We start from the raw sequence: 24009 nt of genomic DNA, 5'->3' as shown, positions 1-24009 counted from the left end.
TCAACCAAACTTTATGGTAAAAAAAGATCCAGAAAGAGGGTAGTTTGTAAAAAGAAAACATTAAAGTTTTGTTATTGAAATAAACAAGGACAGAATAACAGACTCAAGTTTTTCTTGGTCAGTTGAAGCCTAAAACAATATTGTTTAAATGTCATAGGGCTACAGTTCTCTGAACCAGAAAAGATCATTGGAAAGATGAAAAAGAGTGGATTGGGAAGAGAAGTAACTCAGTCTGAGTCAAAGGAGCACTGATGAATCACAGGACTGTCCCATCAGCCCTGGCTGTGAATCCTTGTGAAACACTGTCCCTGGTGGGAGGTCTCCCTGCTGTCCTGTTCACCACAGTTCTAAAAGCAAGAGGATGTAATCTTACCTGCATTTATCTAAGTAGTTGCATAAGCATCCCATTCTTGTTAATATCAAAGAACATATTTAAGAGCCAGGCGCGGTGGAGCATGCCTGTAATCCTAGTGGCTCAGGAGGCTGAGGCAGAAGGATCAGGAGTTCAAATCCAGCACCAGCAACTTAGCGAGGCTCTGTCTCTACATAAAATATAAAACAGACTGTGGATGTGGCTCAGTGGTAAAGCTCTCCTTCACTCAATCTCTGGTACCCAAAACCAAAAACAAATAAACAAAAAAATATACTTAACACTTGGCACAAATTTACAAAGAAAGGGATAGAAGAAAGGCCCAAATGTTGAGTTTGTGTTTCAGTAAAACTACCAAAACTCATCATCAAGATCATTTGAGAACAAACACAGAGAACAATGATTATGTAGGTTGGTAAATTTGAATTCCAAGTATGGATAGCTATAGGAACTAAGAACATGGGAGTTATATTTGAATAGAAGTGGGAGTACAGGGAGTGGATGGTCACACCTCGTGCATCTCATTTTCTGGGATAGATTTTAGTGATGATTTCTTTGCCTTCTAACAATCTCCACATAGAAAATCCCTTTCATTCAGAAAATGATTCTTTTAGACTGCATGACTGGTATTTGTGCTAAAGGGCAAAGCACTGAAGGAGAACCATGGCTTGCGAAATCTCACATTAAACCAAGATGGGATTGCTACCCAGAACTGAATTTGAAGGCTCTGGCTTAATACAGGGTGAAAGTATATAGAGTCAACAACTTCTGAGACATATATGACACTAATCAATTTTACAAGTTGATTACAATGTAATTTTTAATATTTATTTATTTATTTTTAGGTGTAGTTGGACAAAACGCCTTTATTTTATTTATTTATTTATTTTTATGTGGTGCTGAGGATGGAACCCAGGGCCTCGCGCATGCCAGGTGAGCGCACTACCACTTGAGCCACATCTCCAGCCCCCTGAGCCCACAATTTGAATTTTTAAGAAACACTGATCTGGGCAGAACATTATGTTTAGATTTTAGTTATTTTAAAATCTACACTTCCCATTCACTTTTTACTCATTATATTATGTCATATGTCTACAAAAAAAAAAAAAACAGGTCAAGTTGAGATTCCGCAATAATCAGAGCTAGCATCTATACAGAAATCCCTGTGTACCAGTTGATTCTATGTATTTTACACACATAGATTCTTTTAATTCTAACCTCGGTAATATACACATTAGGATAAGAAAGAGGGAGATCAATATGATTGTTCAAGATGGCACATCCATGGTCTACATCCCTGTCATCTCAAAACATCTGGTTTCCCATTGTATTCTGTAATGTTGAAGATCCATTTGTATCTAATTCAATACTTTTATTACCATAAGCTCTGTAATAAATTGTTGTCTAATTCCACTCATTCTGCTTCTTTTCTTTTACCAGCTCTGTGCCACGAGGTCATTAGGAGCCTTCTTCCAGTGTTTCTCCTTAACCATGCAGTCAGCACTCACAAGTACATTAATGCAAAATATGTCTTCTTAGGTTGCAGGCATGCTCAGTTAGCAAGCCGCGCCCCACTGATCCTGATGTTCTCCTCCTCGGTACCTTTCGAGAAGCACCAGATCATTGCAACCCTGCCTCCCCTGCTTCAGACTCCACGCCCATGATATTGTGCACCACAAGAAAAAGCAGATGATCTCCAGGATTAGTACCAGAGCAAATTTATGGTATCCAAACACAGAAGTAACCACAATGGCTTGGCAATCCTATTACATTTTTCTTATCTGGCCTATTTCCCATTCCCCTCAGCAATTACTCCAGCCCTTCTTCATTTTCCTGAAATCCCCAGCCCCGATAGAGTCCATCTTACTCCATCAATTATCCCCTGACTACACTGGATTTATAGACTTCTTTAATGCTGCAAACCCACACCCGCATTCACATAAATGCTATACGTCAAAAGTTGAATCCACACACATAGCTGTGTGTGTAAACACGTGTGAGCAAGTGTGAGTGTGTGTGCATTCAACTTGTGACACAACTAAAGTCAGCAACCTTAAAACTCTCTCCTTCTCCCCTCAACCCACCACTTCCTTTAAATTGAAACTTCTAGTCACTTGGTAGTTTCCTTCGAAAATGCCTCCTTTCTTAAGATACGAAGTGCATCGGGATTGTACTGAACCTTCATTTCTTCCTTGGGGATCTGTACTGAACCTTCAAACTCATTTTTCAGAGGCTGAGAAACAGCACGTTTAATGTGAAAGACACACTGGACAGTTAGGAAGAGGGGTCCAGAGGTTAAAACCAGCACAGGCCTCTGAAGACAGAGAGCTGCTGTTCAAAAAACCTGAGCCCTTCAGCCTTGACTTAGTTACTACCCTGTGAGGGTGATGTCCACCTCCGTACTCCAGACCTGGAGTTTCCACTGTGTGCCCAGCAGACAACTGTACATCTCCACCTCTGCCTCTCACAGGCACCTGAGACTTTATTAAGACTGTGTATCCTTTTCCTGTTTCTCATCTCGCTGAACACCATCAGCATCCTTCTGTCCAAAGTGGTGCCACGAGAACCCATCCTAGACTTCTCCTGTGACCTCGACTTTCGTCACTGAGGCCATTTTGACCCTCTGTTTACTCTCCCCAGAATTCTGCTCTACTTCCCAGTCCCTCCAGTGGCTGACCTAACTCAGGTTCTTTCTGTTTTCTATGTGCAATGGTCCCTTCCTCCAGCTTCAAAATTTTTTGTACTCTAATAAGAAACATCTTCCTCAAATAGAAGTTCAATTATGCCTCTCCTCTAGTTTATGTTTGGATACATGACCAAGATGTTTATAAGTTGTGAAGACACTATAATGATATTTATATTGATTTATATAAAATAAGAGCCAGGTTCAACCTTCACATATTCAATGACTAGATTGACAGCTGCATGCTTTCCATGTCCATTTATCTGACTCAGTTGCCATGTGAATTAGATGAGGTACACCAAGGCAAGAAAAAGAGTGTCTCAAAATGAGGAATTATGTCAACATCAGGTATTTAGTTACTTTCAGCTCACTTCACCGTTTTGCAGATTACACAGCCAAGGTGTGTTTATTTATTAATCATTTAATCTAGTTTTGATTAAAACACCATCACTCAATAGAAAAGTGAGAAACACAATTTTATGCAAAGAAACCACAATTGGGAGAATAACAGAATGAAGGAAACATCAAACAATAAGAACTCCTCATATTTATATATTTCTATGCCAGGTGCAATGGTGCATGCTTGTAAACTCAGCAACTCGGGAGGCTGAGGCAGGAAATGGCAAGGTCAGGCCAGCCTGGGCAACTTAGCAAGACCCTGTCTCAAAATAAGAAATAAAAAGGATTGGGGATGTAGCTCAGTGTTATATTGCCCCTGGATAGGATCTTAAGTACCAACCAAACAAAATAATCACATCTGTCCTTTGTGAAGGATATGTAGCCATCTCCTCTTAAGTAGATGGAAACAGTAATGACTTAATCCAATCAGTAAGACTGGGCAAAAACATCAGATAGTATTCAGAAGATATGTTCCATGCTTGTATAATTATAACAGAATGGATTCTGCCATCACATATAACTAAAAAGAACTAATAAATTAAAAAAGAGAACTAAGCTTTTCTTAAAAAAAAATAAGAAGAAGACCATATGAAATATGGGTTTATATCCTTTATTGTTGATGGTGGGCTTTACGTAAAGATATTTTGTGCTGTGAGATGGAGGCTAATGGTAACCAAAAGCTACTATTAGTATGACTTTTAGACATATTAATAAACATCAATATTTGAGAAAACTAAATAAAATTTATAATTCATCTTTATGTCATATTTTTCTATTTGTATATTTTGTAATGTATGTACATGTAAAACAATAGATGTATTTCCTTTGAAAATAATGAATATATGCATACCAGTGATTTTTGTATGAAATTTTTACATGTAGAAGTGAATTATTAAAACATTTTGAGGCCAAAAATTGAGTGTAAAATTTATAGATTTCATTAATAATGAGTACAGTATCCTCCCACAGTTTGCATCCCATGCAGCTGAAATCTGGCATTTTCAAGCTTCTTGGGTTTCTCAGGATACAGCACACACATTATAGTGTATGTTCCCTCATAAACCCAACCCAGCTGACTGGTCACCTTCAGTCCATTGCTGCTGAACCTGGACACCCTGGTCACCTGACCTCCATGGGCACTCCCCTTGCACATGTCCAAAGTGACTGCATTTCTGCCATGAGGGCATTGTTCTTTTGGCTGCCAGCTCATAGCAACTTGTGGACAAATAACGTCCTCATCTTCCCAGAACTGTGACGCCCCCTGGTAGTCATGGGCTGCGACTGAAGCTGAGACCTTTTTTAAGTTCCCATGACCTCACATGTGACAGAGTTTGGTCAAGATTTGAAGCAGATTGTGTCCCCCAAAGTATCTCCCCTGCAGCTCTACAGCATGCAGACTGTAGTTAACAACACTTCATTGTGGACTGGAAATTTGATAAGAGAGTAGATTTCAGGTACTTTTAGTCCTCAAAAAAGAGGTAATGATGTGAGATGGTGGATATATTGTTTGAAATAATCATTCTATTATATATACCAAATCATCATGTTGTATACCTTAAATATCGATACTTAAAAAATACTTTAGAAATTTCTGTGACTAGAGCTGTTTAACTTCAGATTCAGATTATTTTACCAACACACAGTAAAAGGGGCTCCTGCATTGAATGAAAAATTATATCAAAAGGCTTTGTTCCCATGCACAACTAAAATTCTATCAGGGTTTCATATAAACATAAAATTTAAGATTCTTCTTCCCTAGAGGGAAAAATCTGATTCAATGCTTTTTCTATCTAGCTTTAATAGAGAAGAATTAATAAGCACATTTATTAAAATTGAAGTGAATGTTATTATTTTTGGATCAGCAATGTGAAAAACAGAAGAGAGACTTCTTAAAGGTCCCTTTGTTTTTCTCTTTGCCCCCTTTCCCCTACTCACTCCAACAATCCAGGGAGAAGCCACTGACACACTCGCTAAATAAAATGAAGCTGTTTTACTGGGAGCGTGAGCGCCAATTCAGCCCAGAGTCTGAAGTGGGGAACTAGATGGATTTTGCCCCTCACCTGCAAGTGGGGAAGAATCACCTTGGGATCAGGAATGCCAGGAGCTGCCACGTCAGGGACCCAGGAGGCAACTACACTGAGCACACAGTGATGGGGAATGCTCAGCAAGGCTCTCAAAATCTTTCCCATGAACACACAAAAGGAATGCCAAAGGCAAACGAGGCCCATGGGCAGGAGTTAGAGAGAAAAGACAGGAATAGAGATGCCATTCCCAGCACTGCTGAGACCTAGGGAGCCAAGATCCCCTCAAGATTAATCATTAGATCACACATGGTCCAAAGTGCTGCTGGTTAAAACAAGATGAGAAAAAGTGAAGATACAGTAGACAGTGACATGGGAGGAATGAGCTACAGATCATCTGTCTGATAAGGTTTAATATCCAGAATATGCAAAGAGTTCTTTCAAATCAATAAAACGAATCATTCAATTAAAAAATAGGCAAAGATCTTGACTACACAATTCTCCAAAAAAGACATACAGATGGCAAACATGTGCATGAGAAGATGCTCAGTGTTGTCAGTCACTGGGAAATGCAAATCAAGACCATAGTGAGCCACCACTCCACACTCACTCACTGGTTAAAATATGACATAAATGAGATGATGAGGTCCTGGAGAGATTAGATCCTCACATGTTGCTGGTGGGGATGTAAAAGGCACAGCTGCTCTGGAAATTGCCAATTTCTCAAAACGTTAACCTAGAACTACTGTAGGACCCACATATGCTTTCCCTCATGAGGTAACTAGAAAGCAAGAAGGAAAAAAAATCTGTGGAGGGACTCATGAAAATAGATGAGAAACCAGAAGAGGAGAAAGTGTCAGTAGGCACGAGGTAGTGTAAGGGCAGGCACCGGGAAATGAAGTGGACCAAATTGTGTTTGTGTACTTATGAATGCAAGAGATTCCCTAATATGTATAACAATGAATTTTTTATAATATGACTACAGGACCCAGCACCCACTCCTAGGCTTAGACTTCAAATAATTGAAAACAGGAACTCAGTCAAATGCATATAAAAACACAAAGTACTTTCCATTCTGCCATTAGTTGTTTTGCCAATGATCATGGGAGAAATGATCTTCTTAGCTGTCTGGTGCAACATGAACCCCAATCCCAGAGCCAACAGGGAGAGAGGGAACAAGTATCGAAGGAAGGATTATTGCTGCTATGACAAGGAATGTTTCTTGGGAGGCAACAAAAGACAGCCAGGATTTAGTGAATATGAAGTTGCTAGACAGAGAAAAGGGGACATGTAGATGCAGTGGCCATGTGTGGAAGTCCATGGCATGCCCACATATCCAGAAGGCAGGACAGCGGATTGGTTTAACTATACAAGATGGCTCTGATTCGTGGCTTCCAGAAAATGATATTTCCGAAGTGTGTCCTTATGACACAAGGCTTATATAATATGGCTGCAAGTATGCAGCAAATGTCATTGCCAATAACTTGGTTCTTCAGCAGGTCAGATTTGCATTTTCACTGGAGTTGGGGGCGGTAAGGTAAGGGAGGCTGGCTAGAAGGCTGCCATGAAAGTCCAGCTAAGTAGCAACAAAGGCCTGGGTTCCAGGCCATGTAGATGGTTGGCTATCCCATTTGCCAGGATGGAAAGATTTCCTATGACATGAACTAAGTGGTGAAACTGGGGGAGTCCCAAGCACATCAGAATGATTGCACTGCACTAGATCTAACCATACTCTTCCAGCTCTTCCTCTTCATCCAATGCCTAAGCATATTAACCTATATAATAGGGTGGGCTTTTTATACAAAAAGTCCTGAAGTAGTCCTGATGAATATTTGGATTGAAACAGGTGGAAAAATAATGGTTGAGGCCCACTGCTCTTTTGTGTTGCACTAATATTAATGCAGAGACCATTAGGAGCAGCACACTAGTTGAGCTGAACAAAGATGGCCAGTTTCTAAGAAAATCAGAATTTATATAATACAGGACCTTTTAGATCACATCAGGTTGACTCCTTTGGGAAGCAAATGTGTAAGCCATGCAGCTCACAATACATGAAATGGCTCATTCACATTCCACCTGGCTTGTGAGGCCTCTGTTTGGCAGCAGAAGACACTCAACATTGGCTCCCACAGAAGAGATTGCTGCAGTCCAATATTGGAATTAGAAAAGTGTAGTAAACTATGGTTTGAAAGCAATTTTGAAGACAAGTGCCTTTTATTTGTTTCCAGAAAAAAAAGACAGTAAGGATAATATGCGTGAAAAGTCCTTTTTCCATGAACTCCTCTTTGTTTTGCTTTGTGAGCATACTCTATAAAAGAAAATAGAATTCTGACTGTGAGGGGAAATCTGGAACTCCAGTGATTGTTATAGAAGGATAGGAAATGTTGACAACAAGAGTATGCTATGAAATATTTAGCATAGGTTTTCTTACTTCTTTGAGAGAAGGCTCTGTGGTAAACAGAAAATGCTGGTCAAATCTTTTGTTTTGGTTTCATTAAGGCTAGAGTTTTATTTGATGTTTGAGATCCATTGTTCTTTGAAATATAATATTTTTAGCATCCCTGACATAGGTTTATATTAAAGGCAATTTAAGTACTGTGGTGGGCTAACATACATTGCTTATTTTTATAGGAAACATTTTCTACTAAAAAAAATTAAAAATGGCCAATACTCTTTAATAGGGAGTTTTATATATCATTGAGTGGAGGCTTTCTTAAAATGTTTTAATTCAAACACATCTTTTATTTAAAATATAGAAATGACTGGCTTTGTAAAGCCAGTCATGTAAAAAAAATCAGACACTTTAAAATAAAAGTAAACAGATCACTCATATTATATTTCCTACAAAAATATTTTATGTACCATTATATTTAGAAAAATACAAAAGAATCAAATTATTTTACATACATATAAATGTTAACCTTAGATAAAACTTAGATACATATATATATTTATACATAGTGTTCTAGAGTGCACATGCACACACACATTTTAAAATATATAAAATATTTGATTGACTTGGAGAAAAATTCCAGAAAGTATCTGGTATTGTTATTATTTAATAAACTTTTGTGGAAAAGTAATTACAAAATCATATCTAAACTTACGAGAAATAGTTTTATATGTTATCTTTCTACCAAGAAAATAAGTTTTCAGAGATTTATCAGAGGATAAATAACCTGTCATTCCTCAAAGTCTTATCATGCATTCACTACTTTTCTTATTTCTAGCATGGATTCTCTCTCTAGTACTTAAGACTTCTTTCTTCATTTGTACATTTAGTTTTCCACTTCTACCTATTTTGATTTACTTTCTTAATCATGCTTTGTATTTTGTTTTTCTCTCTCTCACTCAAAGAATAGATTTAAATGAGAGAATATGTTACTTTTTTAACAAATGAATATATTTTATTTGCTTCAAACACATTTACTTTTTTTCATAATATATTAGAGTTATTTTTGGGTATAACAAACTCCACAATGGAATATATAAAACATTTTCAACATATATAAACATGCTTTTTTATTTTTGTTTTTGTTTTTAAATATTTTATTTCCTCTGAATTTGCTCAGTCTTTAATAAAGTAATTTTTATATTTTATTCTAATTTGTTATATATGACAGTAGAATGCATTGTAATTCATATTACACATATAGAGTACATTTTTTCATATCTCTTATATACAACATAGAGTCACACCATTCATGTCTTCATACATGTACTTAGGGTAATGACATCCATCTAATTTCAACACTTTCCTATTCCCATGCTTTCTTTCTTCCCCTTCCTCCCCACTGTCTTACTTACAGTTTGTCTATTCCTCCCATGCTTCTCCCTCCTTTCCATTACATATCAGCAATTTTATGTCAGAGAAAACATTTAGCATTTGGTTTGGGGGGATTGGCTTACTTCACTTAGCATAGTATTTTTCAATTCTATCCATTTACCTGCATATGCCATGATTTCATTGTCTTTAATGATGAGCAATATCCTATTTTGTATAAAAATAACATTTGCTTTATCAATTCATATACTGAAGGGAATCACAGCATTCTACAAGAATGCAGCTACAAAAATGTTTACAGTAGCACAATTCAAAAAATGCTTTTAACTATCAGATTATAAATGCTTTTTCTAAAAATTTGATAAAAAGATATAAAAATCCTACTTTACATGGTTTCTATTGAACATTGTGGATGTTGAAGGTGTTGAATATTTTCTTATATATTTGTCATCAGAAGTACTATTATTTCTTCTAATAAAATGTTGCTCAATTGAAAATATTAAATGGAGAAGCCAATAAAGTAATAGTCTTGCCTCATAATTTATTAGGTGTAAGACTTTGTGAATATTGTAGTATTTTTTAGGTGTAAAACCTTAGCTAGATTTCATTTTAATCTTAGGTTTTTCTCAATTAATAACTTTATAAACTATGATATATCACTTCACTTAAACCCTGGGAATCTCAGGTTGATTATCTGTCAATTATTAATAATTGCTCTCAGATTTTACTGGAAAATTTGAACATGACCAATATTGTTTTCTTTACTTATATGTTATAAAATTTTTTTTTCAGAGTTCCCTAAAGTAAAGTAGCCCTTAAAAACACCAAGTGCTCTCTACAATGTAGATATGTAGTGGTCATAACTTTTGAGATCAGAAGTAAATGAAGCTTGGTTTGTATACTCCATCAATTTAAGTTTTATAAACAGGAAATAAGACAATGTTTTTATATCATGAAGAAGATCTCATAGCAAGGCAGGTAGATGCTGCAGTCACTTATCTCCATGAGCCCAAATGTCACATCTACTTATCATATCCACTACATTTTCAAAAAAAAATCTCATTTCATCAAAACTGGTATATGAGATATAACCTCACTAAGAGTCTCACCAAGCACAAAAATTTTTGAACACCATACAGGACCAGATCAAACAGAAACTGCTTGTATTAAGAACTGTAACCATCCTGGTGATGTAGCTGAACCCAAAGAAAAATCAAAGCAGGAGTATTGCAGTTTAGACATAAGTGTGCAAAACGTTTAATTGTTCTAAGTTAAGGAAGCAATGTAGACCATAATTGTAACTATGTAGTATAAATCACAATTTTGAACAGAAGGACAGAAAAACAGGCAGAAGAACAGAATTTTTAAAAAAGGATAGAGTTTTTAAGTCATAATAGAAGGCTTGACAATCTTTACCAAAGGGGTCAAAATATTCCAGAAATTGTCCTTTATGAAGGTAATTTGTGGAAGGAGTGAGTTTTGTTTTTGTTGTTGTTGTTATTGTTTCTGGAGAAAATTTGGGCAGAAAGTATAGAATAAGAGAAGGAATAGTAAAAGCACAAAAGCCACAGAAGAAAGCTAGAGTCTAGTAAGATGTCCAGTCATAGGACTGGATATATAGCTCAGTTGGTAGAGTGCTTGCCTCACATGCATAAAGTCCTGGGTTCAATCCTCAATACGACTAGAAAAAAGATGTTCAGTTACAAATTTTTATTGTGTTTCTCATAATGTCACTTAGAATTATTATTAGTATTACTATTTAAATCAGGAATTGAATCCACAGGTGCTTAACTATTGAGCCAAATCCCAGGAATTTTTTTTTTGAGACTGAATCTTACAGAATTTCTGAGACTGTCTTTGAGCTTGCAATTCTCATACCTTAGCCCCTAGAGCCAACCAAGATTACAGGTGTTCGCCACCATATCCAGCTTGCAATATTTTTTAAACTGATTTTATTTTTATATATCAGGACTTCATCTCTTTTGCTAATGTTTTGAATAGAATCTGTACCTTATACCACAAATAACTTAAAAACTCACTCTTTATGTAAATAAGATATCATTTTGGCATGAATGGAATGACTCTACACTTCTTGAAGTGACTCCCTAAGTATGATCAAGCATAATGTCATATCTTTGACATTGTTTCTTAAGAAATTTGGAAAAGAATGTGGCACATGAAGTGTATATTTTAATAAAATTAAAAAGCCTTGAAAAATGTGTCCCAGAGACTTGTGCTTCAATCCTTTAGGAGTAATGTTTTAGACTGCATAGTTGAGAAAATAAATGTTGTTTAGAACCCCATATCTCAGTGATTTATTTAATCAATGTTTATTTCCCACTCTAAAAGGTCTAAAGTGAAAAGATCCAATGGTCAGGCAGGTCTCCTGGGTGGCTTACATCTAAGATAGTTCTCAGAACTCTGGGGTTCCTGAATTTCATGGGTTTTTGAGTCATTTTCCCTCTACAATTTGTTAGTATCACAAGAGTACATGTCCCCATTAAAAATACCCCAGTTAGTTTCCCAGGCCTTAGAAACCTTCACTTCATGGTGGTGTGCTGTGGGATAGGCATGCACCTTCAGAGTCAGTTTTAGCCTCTAGTAAACTTGTTTGTGCTACTTGCCATCTTGAAGGCTTTTTTTCCAATTATAAATTATACTCAGAAAATTATTTTGTGTATGGAGAAGAACTTGAATTTATATTTAACTTGCCACTTGGCGGAATCATGTCTCTTAACCAGTGATAAATTTCTATTAATAATTTTATATGAATGATAAATGATAAAGAATATTTCATATAATAAAATTATAAGAAAAATAGAATGAGTTATTATGACTTCATTAAGATTGCCAAATGAGAAAGAAAATTAATTTATTTTAAATATTTTTCATTTAAAATTATTGTACTTAAAATATTATTGAAACCTGGGTAATTTTAAAACTGTTTCTTTATCTTAATCCATATGATTGAAACTTTATTAACTTAAAGATTATCTTTTTTCAAACCTGAGCCCAATGAATCATACCTCACCAGGTGCAAAACTCAAAAGTTAACACAGATAATTTGTATATTAAAAACAAGATTTAAAAAAATTTAAAAAAATAGGTGGCTATTATAAAACTTGAAAGATAATATTGAAAAGATTATTCAGAGAAAAAACAGAAGGTAGAACCAGGAGAATAAATTTTCCTAACATAATTCTAAAATGAGAGAAATGAGATATGGAAAAGGGGAAATAAAAGATGAAAAAGTAAAATTTCCTACTGCTGAGAGGGAATGTGAATCTTTAAAGAGTTTACAGTATTCCACAAAGAAAAAAGTGATCATGAATAAAGGTGCCCAACCCACAGTTGTCCCTGAGTTACTGCCAGTCTCCCTGTTTAAAGACACAGGACAAGTTCTTTCAAGTTTTTTGAGATAAGATTTCAAGCTAAACTTCCAAGCCAGTCATCCTTTCTTTAAACTAGGAACTAAACATAAAGACTGTGGTATCTACACAGACTTCATACCCTGTGATATTACTGTGTATGTGTTTTGAACAATTTCATCATTAATTTTTTTAAATGACTGTATTCTGTAATGAAATTCTTTGTAAATTACCTGATAAATATTGGAAAATAAAAAGTTATCTACTATAGCTAAAATATCAATTAGGACATAGTGAAAGGCATTAAAATTAGCTAATCTAGTGAACTAGAAGTAAAAGTATCCCAGAAATGAATGTAAATGTGCTATTTTACATTTTAATTCTGGATTATTACCATGTATCCATTAAAATATAAGATTTGAAGAAAAATATTTTCTAAGACAGTGCATACTAGTCTGTCCTTTGCATTGCCTAAGGGAGGTCAGACCTCATAGACCACCTCCACTCCTCCTTGATATAGCCCTACATGCTGTGTGGTCTTGCACTGGCTTTGGCCTTGTTTTTTCAGTTCTTACTGTTCTATGGCGCTTTTTGTTCTGACATTATTCAAATGGTAGTCTTCAAAGCCTCATTCTCGGTGGTTCTACACATTCTATATTATGAGCAACAAGCACAGGGTGATCATTAATTATTGAGAAAATACTAAGGCAAATTACTACTAAAAATAGATAAAGAGAGCTAGCCATTTTCTTTAACTGTTTTAAGACCTAAATGTAATTACTCAAAAACTTGTTCTTCATTGTTTTTGTTTTTGGTGTCACAGTGGAAAGACGTGAGAGAGACACATGGACAGACACAGGGGATGTATAAAATTTTCTGAGGTTAAACCTTTCTATGCACACCCATTTCTCAAGTCTTTTCTTGGAATTCTGATTTCTTTTTTCTAATATATTAAATCATTAAGATTTGGTAAATTAGAATGCTGATTGGTTTTGACTTTATATCAAAATTGATTCTAGATATTTTCTTGCCAAGAATTTATTTATTTCATGATCCTCAGATTTTTGAGGCTTACTTAATATGCTTATCATATTTCTCTTATGCTTGCATTAGTGGAGACAGAATTGATGTACTATTTCACATGTATTTCTTAAGGGTAAAAACTTCAGAGTATTTGTTTGGGTATCAAAACTATTTTAATATAAACTCATGGTAAAACAACTCTAAATACTCCTTTCTATGTTTTTACATTTTCAAATTGAGGTTTTCTTCGGAGCATATTTTACTGAGTATTTGTGTTTCACAAAACAGACTCAGAAATTTCAGTCACTAAAAGCCATTTATTTACTGAGGTATGTACAATTTGAATTTTTAATTTTGTGCAGCTACAATAATATTTATGATGCTTTTGTGAACAAAAGTATATTACAAAAATAGATATATTTCACTATTCTTTAATAAAAATGGACATGTGCATGTATCATTATTTAAATGTTTATTTTCACCTCCGATTATATTTCACCAATATTATTATAAAATAAATCATATAAAATTTATTAATTTATGTTTATTTGTTTATACCATATTTGGTTATTATGTTATTATTATATACATATTACTGGTTAATACATTCTTAAAAAGAAAATGCTATGTAATAACCATAGCAATGGTACATTAATTTTAAAGAGCTTTTTTACCTACTCTTTTAATACATATTTTCTTTTATCTTCCTAAAACCTTCTAGAATGTGTAAATTTATAAATATATACATCGAAGAACAAGAGATCCTATGGCAATAAGTAATATATCAAAGTGACAAAACCTGATAAATTCAGTGGTAGAATTAACACTTTTCCTGAATTGCAGGTCAATGATGCCTCTAATGCAGATAGTAAACAAAACATTAAAATAACTAAATAACTGTAAATGAAATGATTCAGCAAATGATTTGGCATGCCAAATGTCCTCAATTTTAATTAATCATATATTATATTTATTTCATACTATCTAGGTTAATTTATTCCCTCATGATCATTATCTCTTCTTTGAGAAATGACCTCTAATAAAGATCCTCATTTGGCCTCAGAATGTGTGTACAATAAGGAAAAAAAAAAACAAAAACAAACTAACAAAAAAAACCTCAAGTGTTTTCCCCGTTATATTCATAATATATTTTTCACATATCCCCAAGGTTTTTCGCATACTGGTCAGTCACACACAGCAAGCAATATGAAAGCTCATGAAGTTTTGCAGTATAACATTGTTATACTTACAAGCTATTTCTTTTTTATTAAAGAGAAAGATAATTTTTTAATATTTATTTTTTTTTTAGTTTTCAGTGGACACAACATCTTTATTTTATTTTTATGTGGTGCTGAGGATCAAACCCAGCACCCCATGCATGCCAGGCAAGTACACTACCACTTGAGCCACATCCCTTGCCCTCTTGAAAGCTATTTCTAAGACTTCCTTGTGCTTTATTGAAAACGTCAGGGAAAATAAATATGTCTTTTTAGACCCAGAATTTGAAATAACACTGGACTCAAGAGATCAAGTTCATAAAGAGAGGAGTTATGTTGTCAAGGTGAAAGGGGTTGTGTGAGAATGGCCTTAGGCCTGATCCTAAGCAACTCCTGTATTGCCAGATTCATGGAACCCCAATAGATTTACAGGAGCCAAATCTAATGCAATCACACAAGAGTGTTTATTGTAAGCTCGAGCCTGGACTCACAACCATTTCAGATGCAGCTGTCCCAAGAGTAATTCCCGACCCTTAGTTCAGTGAGGATTAATAAGATTTTTGGGGATACAGTATGCATCACAACATCACAAAGCCAATCATTCCACATCACAGGACAACAACAACTCTTAACATTGATTAGCATATTCATTGGCAGGAACAACTTGGGTAAGTGTGATTGGTTAGTTCAAGTGGTGGATACATTTGAACTGATTGGTTTAGGCCGTAACAGGTTGTAAGAGTGCACATGATAAACTTTCAGGGTTGTCTAATTATGTTACCAATCACCAAAACTACTGGGAAGGTCACCTGGCATTTCAGGTATTTTTCCTGTCTCACGCTGATTGTGGTTGCTAAGGGGTTGCTATGGGTCCTAACCTAGTGCAACTGAGTCGGGGTCACCTGGCATGGAAGATCTCTCCAGTTATTTACAGATGAACAACTCAGCAGGTGGCTATTTGCCTAGGAGCACATACCAAGGAAAGGGTAACTCCCCCCTTTGGACCGGCTTTGCTTTGAGGTAGAGGCTGGTTTCTCAAAAATGGAGTCACATCAGTTTCTCACTCCATTTAAAAAACTCCAGTTTGAAACCTGAGAATATTATTAGAGGTCATTTATCACCAGGCACACACACAGAGCCTCTAATATGGCCTCAGACAAATTACTTCTTTTTAATCTGATAAACTGAGTGAAGCCTCTGGCAGGCTTTCCTCTCCTGATAAGAGTGAAAAGTGAGAATATCAGGATGGAGATCAACAGACCAGATGTTTCTGACCCCATGGTAAATGACATCATGGAGAAATCTGGTGGCACCTGATAAGAATTACAAGGGGTGGTCAAAAAACCCCAAAATTTAGTATAAAAACAGAGCTAATCAACAGGGATTCAGCCAGCCTAAACAAGGATGCATTCGAGCTGCAGAGCCTGATGAGGACTTGCACTGACATCCCAGCACTTGCCATCATTCTCCTGATTCTCTGTGTGATCCTCACTGCTCTCAAACTCCCTGCCTTGTCTGGACCTTTGTGAGGGCTGCAACTTCTCCCTATGACCCTCTCCTCAACTGGTCATCCACTCCACACCAGAGAAAGCCTGTTTTGGTTTGGGACCTGATCGCTGCTGTCTGAGTGAGTGTGCATCTGCAGGACATAAAGCCTAAGGCTTGAGAGTTTTGAACTTAGCATTCAGAGGACATGTCTATCACTAGCCTGTCATGATTAAATGTGTTTTGCAATGCTCAGAATTAATCTAAAATTGTTTTTTGTGAATTAATCTAGAATTGCTTGCTAATAATTGATTATCTCCATTGCAGTGCCTATCATTAATAATTGTTGTTTTCTTCATTAAGAACCTATAGAGTAAAATTGTATTAATTTGAGCAAATAAATAATTAAAAGGGGCAGAAGCATGTTTACATTCTTTATTTCTCCCCTTGACTGCATATGTCACAAATTTGCCCCCTGGAGAGAGTTGTTATTATTTTTAAGTATCAAATTAAGGAATTCTTATCACTAAAGATTATTTTTATCTTCAATTCTTAATAATGATTTTATTTTTGGCATTATATCTGTACTTTGACTGTTATTGTTACCGCTGTTTACTGGTAATGAGTCCTTGCTTCCCCAATGCTGAAGTATAACACCAGAGAAGTACGCCAAGGCAAGTTTAGAGTGGAAAGTTGAAGCTTTATTAAAGGACAGCAGGAAAGACATCTCCCTGGAGGAAAAAGGGGACCAATGGAGTGGCACCCCCTTTCTCCACAGATTCCCTCTTCTCTATGGCTGATTTGGGGATCCTCAGCCAAAGGGTCTCTGCAAAAGAGATCAATGTAGATAAACTTCCCATTTTCATCTTGCCATGTTTACTTGGACTGGCTGGGAAGATACCAGCACTCGAGGTGCTGGACACCCCTTTACTACTTTTTCACAAAGGTATCCACTATAGTACTTTGAAGAAATGTGCAAACAAGGCCTCTGGCCTTGAGCTGGGCTTCACAGAGATGTCTACATTTTTGAGATAAGTTAAAAATGGACTCCAGGGTAACAGCTGGTAGGAAGAGAAAAGCAAGGGGAGAAGAAGCTCTCCTATTCTCAGGTGTTGTACTTGAAGGGTTAACTTGCCCAAAACAGTGAAACAAAAAGCTGGTTTTATGTGAATTTCTGCAGACTGTGAGCTTCTAAGCCTCTCCCCTTACATGCTGGGTATAAATATCTGAAACTCCCTAAGCCCAGGGTTCAGGAAATTGATTGATTACAAACAAACATTGTGCCCTCTGAACTTGGCTGCAGTCAAATAAAACTGTTTCCTGCTATGTTCAGTGCCATGCCTTGTTTGTCCCTACAACAAACTGGGACATATTGCTGGAAGGGGTTCTGTCACATGTGGTGAGTCAGGGTCTGCAAGAGAAAACACCAACTGGGCTGCTATCCCATACATTTTGCCCACTTGAGCATAGCAACCTGATTCTGAGCATTACCCCAAAACATCTCCCCACAACAAGATGCCATTACATATAAGGGTCTGATGGCTGCCCCATGTCAGTCACATGTTATTTGGAAGCCAATGGCAGATCCACATGGCCCTACCACAGATGTTTTATCAAATACCTTCACTCCACTGCTCCAGACCCAGTTCCCAGCAGAATCCAACTCAACGAAATCTCTGTTCTAAACCTTTTCATGAATTCTAGTCAATAAAGGCACTTTCTGGTTCAGCCATGATGAGCAACAAGAGATCCAACAAGTTTCTCCAGTGGTTTCTGGTCATGGGAATTTCAAATATTTCATGCTATTGGTCTATCAATCACTCAAGAATGAAGTAGGTGGCACTGTGGGTTTTGATTCTTTCAGTAACCATTAAGTGGTGAGGAATATCCTTTCAAAGAAAGCTCTGGACAACTCACACAGGGAAGTCTTTTGAAAGAGTGGCCAAAAGGTCACAGGAAGCCAGGCCCATTGGGGTGCAAAATGTGAGGTCCATGTGTTTTGGCTCTCAACTATGGCTGACAAGGCTTTCAAAGAAAATCATGTGAGATCATGGCTGAGATTCTCAGTGTAGTGGAGAAAGCCACCCTGGTCCTAGATCTCAGTTTCCAAGGGCACCTCTCATGCTTGGCCTCCTCAAATACCAACAGTCTTCATTGCAATACTTCCTGAGGTCATTTCCAGAACTCAGTCTCTAATGGGAATCACACCAGAGTTCATTCTGAGATTGACCCAGTTATCTCTTCCAACTACCTCACAAATGACCACAATTCCAACAAAAACACTCCTACATGTCCCTCATCTTCTTCCATATAGAAACTCATCATAACCTTCTCTCTGGAAGTTCCCATATGGGAGCAGTCCTAGATGATGTCCAAAGTAAGCTCCCATGCCCCTCATTTGCCTAATGTCATGGTGGCCTGAACACCCTTCCTGAGAACCAGGATAGATAAAATGGGCCTGCAGTTAATACTGCTCTGCTTCTCACATTAGAGGCCTACTGACTGCCGGGGGTAGATTCTTTATGTGTCCCGGAGTCATGAAAAAACCCAACCACCCCTGTGCTAGCTACTGCAGGGCTTGGAACAACTCATTTAACCCAAAGAATCCCTGGAGGTCAGGAGCCTTACCAGAGGAAGGCGAGAGACTTCATCTAAAATTACTGTTCTTTTGGTCATTTTAGTTTTGGATAGACTCATGAGATCTCTATTTAGTTTCATGGGGTGCTGAGAATCTAAGGCACAGCCTCACACAGGGCCAAGAGTTTGCTTCAGACCCATCCCTTTACAAAGCACTTTACCAAAGAGCCACAGTGAGGCCCCTTTATTTCATTTTGAAATTGTTTTCTTGAGGCTTCACAAAGGGATTGCCTGAGGCAAAGACTTTCCTGACATTCAGGGGAACAGAACAATAGGTAAGATAAAAGCCCTGGGGCAGACTTTTCCACAAGGTTAACACTAGGGCACTGAGAGCTCTTGATCATGCTACTTGTGTTGCTATCTAGCCAAGCAGGGTTTCTCCACTCAGAGCCTTACTGCTCACACCGATTTCTGAGTTTTCTGAGATGCTTGGCATTCTCTTTAGCAATCAAGTTCATTGCCATGTCACAGAGCTTGAAGGTGGTACATATCTTGTATGCAAAACCACAAGCCCCTTCTGGAGAGTGGCCAAAATTCAGGAAGATTACAGGAACTAAGGACCATAGTAGGTGTTGCCTATCTGCAAGGCAAGCAGCAGTCCATTCCTAAATTGGCCAGGATGAGTGCTGGAAAGCTTTCCACTACACAGGACACATCCACTGATACATTCTTTTTTCTGCTTTCTTTGACCACAGACACACTTGGATACATCAACCTAGAAACACTCGCCTTGAGCAAAAGGACTCACTAATAAGCAGTCCACTCCAAACTGAACAATTCATATTTTTTCCATATTCTTAGAACATGAGACAAAACCACAAGGACACACACACACACACACACACACACACACACACACACACACAAACACCCCCCCCATCTTGAGTTGGTCTGCATCTATCCAAATTGTCCTCTGACTGGTGGGGGACACTGTGTTCCCCAGGAGTGGCCTGTCCTGTCTCAGCTCTGGTCTCTTTGGACAACACTGTGAAGTTGTCAGGAACCAACAATGAGCCAGTACCTTATTTATCAGAAGAGACCCCTCTTCAGAGCTTTCCTGGCATTTGGCCTTCACCACATCAGTAGGTGCAAAGGAAGAATGACTCTGTCCTTGGTAAATCCAAAACAGTGAGCCCACTGGGAGTGGGGCTGGCTCTGGGTACCTGGATACCTGGATCCAAAGTTAGAGAGGAAGTGAGGTGAGGTCACTTCCTTCAAGGAAGTGAATGAGGTCACTGCCTTGGCAACCAGTTTGTCCTAACAGAGGTTTCCAAGGGTTCCATGAGATGGTGGCTACCCCATCTTCCTGTAACCTTTTCACAAGTTAGAAAAGTATACATACTATAGGTGCCCGGGATCAGCTATCCACACTGGCCTGGTTTGGTCCATCTTACCTGCATTGCGAAGAGAGAGGCTGATTCAGACAGATGAATCAGGATGATAGGTTTTTGCCATGGAAGATGACTTTAGGCCTCTCAGATCCTACATAGTTGCCTACATCTTCTCCAAGGATCATTTCTGCATCTATCTGTGAGGTTTTCAGCAGGTGTAGAATCTTCTACATACCTGAATTTCAAGAAAAACTCTGTACCTGGTTTTATATGAAATGAGATACAGGGAACAGAGTATGGTTAGGGTTAATATCATGTTCGATTTGGGTTAGGAGTCATTCTGCTGGATGAATACTGGTATTGAAAAACTTTGATGTTTATAAGAATGTAAGGTGAAATATAAGTATGAAAACAAAAATCTAGGTAAGATTTGAAGCACAGAAGGATACTGAGCCCTTGACCTGGATACATAGTTTTGAATTAGGTTCTGCACAGATGTATCATATTAATCAATATACAATAGCATAGAATCTAGTACCTCGGATTATTGAATGTAGAAGAGAAATCCGGAGAAATACAGTTAGTAGGTAGGATTGCAGTGTAGGTTTAGGAGGATGAGTGAGTTTAGGATTTGGACAAAAAGTCCTTTTGCAATAGTGTTTCTGTTAGAGAGAGAGTGTGATTGTCAGCACACTTGAATAGTCATTCACAAGAATGGACTTGGGAAAACATGTAGAAAAATAGATATCAATATAGAAGTTAGGAGATAAGGCAACGTGTTGTAAAGTAAGTGATAGGATTAGAAATATTTTTAAATTCGGGCAGTTGAATATATAATCTTAGAAGGAATTCAATATATAGTCACAAATAGGATTAAAATTGGAACACATTAGGCAATGTAGACATGGATGTTTTAGTTATCCAGGCTCTCATTAAAATTAAGCTTTGGTAGAATCAGGTGATAAGTGTGAGCTTTGCATTTTGTGTCCAGAATATTACTGTGATGAAAGAGATATGTAGATCAGGTTACATGAGTATTTCTTCCACCATGTGTAGGAGCATGTTTTGAAACTCTTAAATTAGTATTTGGGGATACAAATAGGTATACCCTGTGTCTATGAATATAGTAGACATGATGCATGAATAGACCATACTGGGAATAAATAATATAACTGGTTCCAATATTAAATAATGGATTGAATTGGTATTTTAAAATATACATGAAATCTGGTATTCACATACATACATTCATTCCAACTATTTATACATCTTGTGCTAGTATTTGGGTTACTATTTATACTGAAGTGTGTGTGAATTTTGCTTTGAAAACAATTATCGAAATAGAAAACTATGGGTAATGAAAGAAGTCTCATGAAAAAGCAAGTAAAGAAACATGGAGGAATACATGTGTTCTAACACAGGAAGCAATTGAATCTGAATCATATTCATAAAAATATGTGAACTTGTGGATGAAAGGATATATCCTATGAAGTATATATCCTGAAGAAATCCTAAGGTACCAATTACTAGGTCCTTAGCACCTTTGGCTCTTGCCGGATTTCTCTACTGAACTTCCACCCTCTACACCTACATCTATGATTGAATCTTAACAAGACTACAACTGAGCTAGTCTCAATCACATATCCAGTATCACTTTAAATTCATGAACACATATTCTTTAGTACCACAAAAGATCACAATATTTGTACAAATACTTGTTTGTTAACATTCTCACTCTCTTTAATAAGAGTTTTAGATATTTTTGTCCTTTCCAGTCATCAATAGGTTTTCTTCAATCCTTGCTATGTTTTAATAAACTTGCCTCCAATTGAATTAAGATAACTGGAGTTATCACAACTATTCACATCTATGATCATAAATCCTATTTACCCTTCTGTTAACATAGAAAATTGCCCAGATCCTAGATGTTACTGTCAAGAATTATGAAGTTTATTTATTTATTATAATTATTTTATTATTTTTTATTAAATTTATTGTTTTAATTTTAATATACTTAAGTTTAATTATTTATTTTACTTTGAGCCTGAAATGTTAGCTTACCAAAAGCCATGAGAGTCTTGGTTTTTATACAAAGCTCAGTTTAGTACTCTTAGAAATTTCAGTACCTCATTCATACATTGCTGGTAGGACCTCAAATTGGTGCAAACACTCTTGAAAGCAGTATGGAGATACCTTAGAAAACTTGGAATGGAACCACTATATGACCCAGTTTTCCCATTCATCCACATTTATGCAAAAGACTTAAAATAAGCATACTATAGCAATGTGGTCACATCAATATTGTTAGCAGCTCAACTCACAATAGCTAACTTCGGAACCAATCTAGGTGCCTTTCAATAGATAAATGGATAAAGAAAAATCATAGCACATATACAGAATGTTATATTTCTTAGCCATAAAGAAGGATGAAATGATAGCATTTGCTAGTAAATGAATGGAACCGGAGACTATCATGCTAAGTGAAATAAGCCAATCCCCCCAAAAACCTAAGGCCTAATGTTCTCTCTGATATGCAGATACTAACTCACAATAGCATCAGGAGGCAGGGGCAGGAATGGAGGTTCACCAGATTGGATGGGGGGAAGGGAGTGGTGGGAAGTGGAATGGGAATAAAAGAGAGAGTAGAATGAATTGGACATAACATTTCCATGTTCATAATGATTAAATGACCTGTATAACTCCACATCATATACAATCACAAAAATGGGAACTTATACCCCATGTATATATGTCAAAATACATTCTACTATCATCTACAACTAAAAAGAACACATTTTATTTAAAAAAGAAAATGAAGCACCGACTATACATACATTTTCTTGTGATGTGTCATCCTAATCAGGCCATAGGGGCCCCACATGTTTGTCTAAAATTATTTTGGGGTGTTTCTGGTTTTCTGGTAAATATAGTAATTTCAATTGCAGACTGATGAAAGCAGATTGCCCGCCCCAATGTAGGTGAGTCTTGCCCAATCTGTTGAATGCCTGAATAGAATAAAAGTCTGAGTCAAAAAGAATTCTCTTTTTTTTCCCAATTTACTATCTACAACTACACCATCAACTTTCTTAGGTCTCTAACTTGTCAACTGCAGATCTTGTACTATTCGGCCTCCATCATTGTGTGAACCAATTTGTTATAATAAATAAATAAATCTATCAATTCTGGTTTTTTTTAGAGAGAGAGAGAGAGAGAGAGAGAGAGAGAGAGAGAGAGAGAGAGAATTTTCAACATTTATCTTTCAGTTCTCGGCGGACACAACATTCTTGTTGGTATGTGGTGCTGAGGATCGAACCCGGGCTGCACGCATGCCAGGCGAGCGCGCCACCACTCCAGCCACATCCCCAGCCCTCTGTTTTTTTTTTTATACCCTGACTAATATAGTTCCCTTGGCCCTGATTTCCACAGGGCTTTGTATTGAGAATAAGCAACATCTGTATATGCAATGGGTTGCATTACAGGAAAGGAATTTTGAGTTTAGGGAACTTGAATATTTTATAATGGGATATGAACAACTTCTCTTGACCTGTACCCATAGGGAGAAATTATCTGTATTATACTGAACAGTAAGAAAACGTATTTTAACTTTCTGTGCAAACATCCTTGAAAAAATAGTCCAGAACAAAAGAGAAATATGATACTTTTCTCTCAAGACACATATGAATTTGAGAAA

The 24009-nt window shown here is 36.8% G+C and overlaps 1 pseudogene; it reads right to left on the bottom strand.

Moving 5' to 3' along the window:
• Positions 1-2480: 2480 nt before the first annotated feature.
• The window catches only part of LOC144374686 (growth factor receptor-bound protein 14-like), a 92110-nt pseudogene continuing 70581 nt past the window's right edge, over positions 2481-24009 (bottom strand).

The sequence above is a fragment of the Ictidomys tridecemlineatus genome, unplaced genomic scaffold (genome assembly GCF_052094955.1).
Source record: "Ictidomys tridecemlineatus isolate mIctTri1 unplaced genomic scaffold, mIctTri1.hap1 Scaffold_82, whole genome shotgun sequence".
NCBI classification, from domain to species: domain Eukaryota; kingdom Metazoa; phylum Chordata; class Mammalia; order Rodentia; family Sciuridae; genus Ictidomys; species Ictidomys tridecemlineatus.
This window is presented reverse-complemented; position numbering and strand designations above follow the sequence as displayed.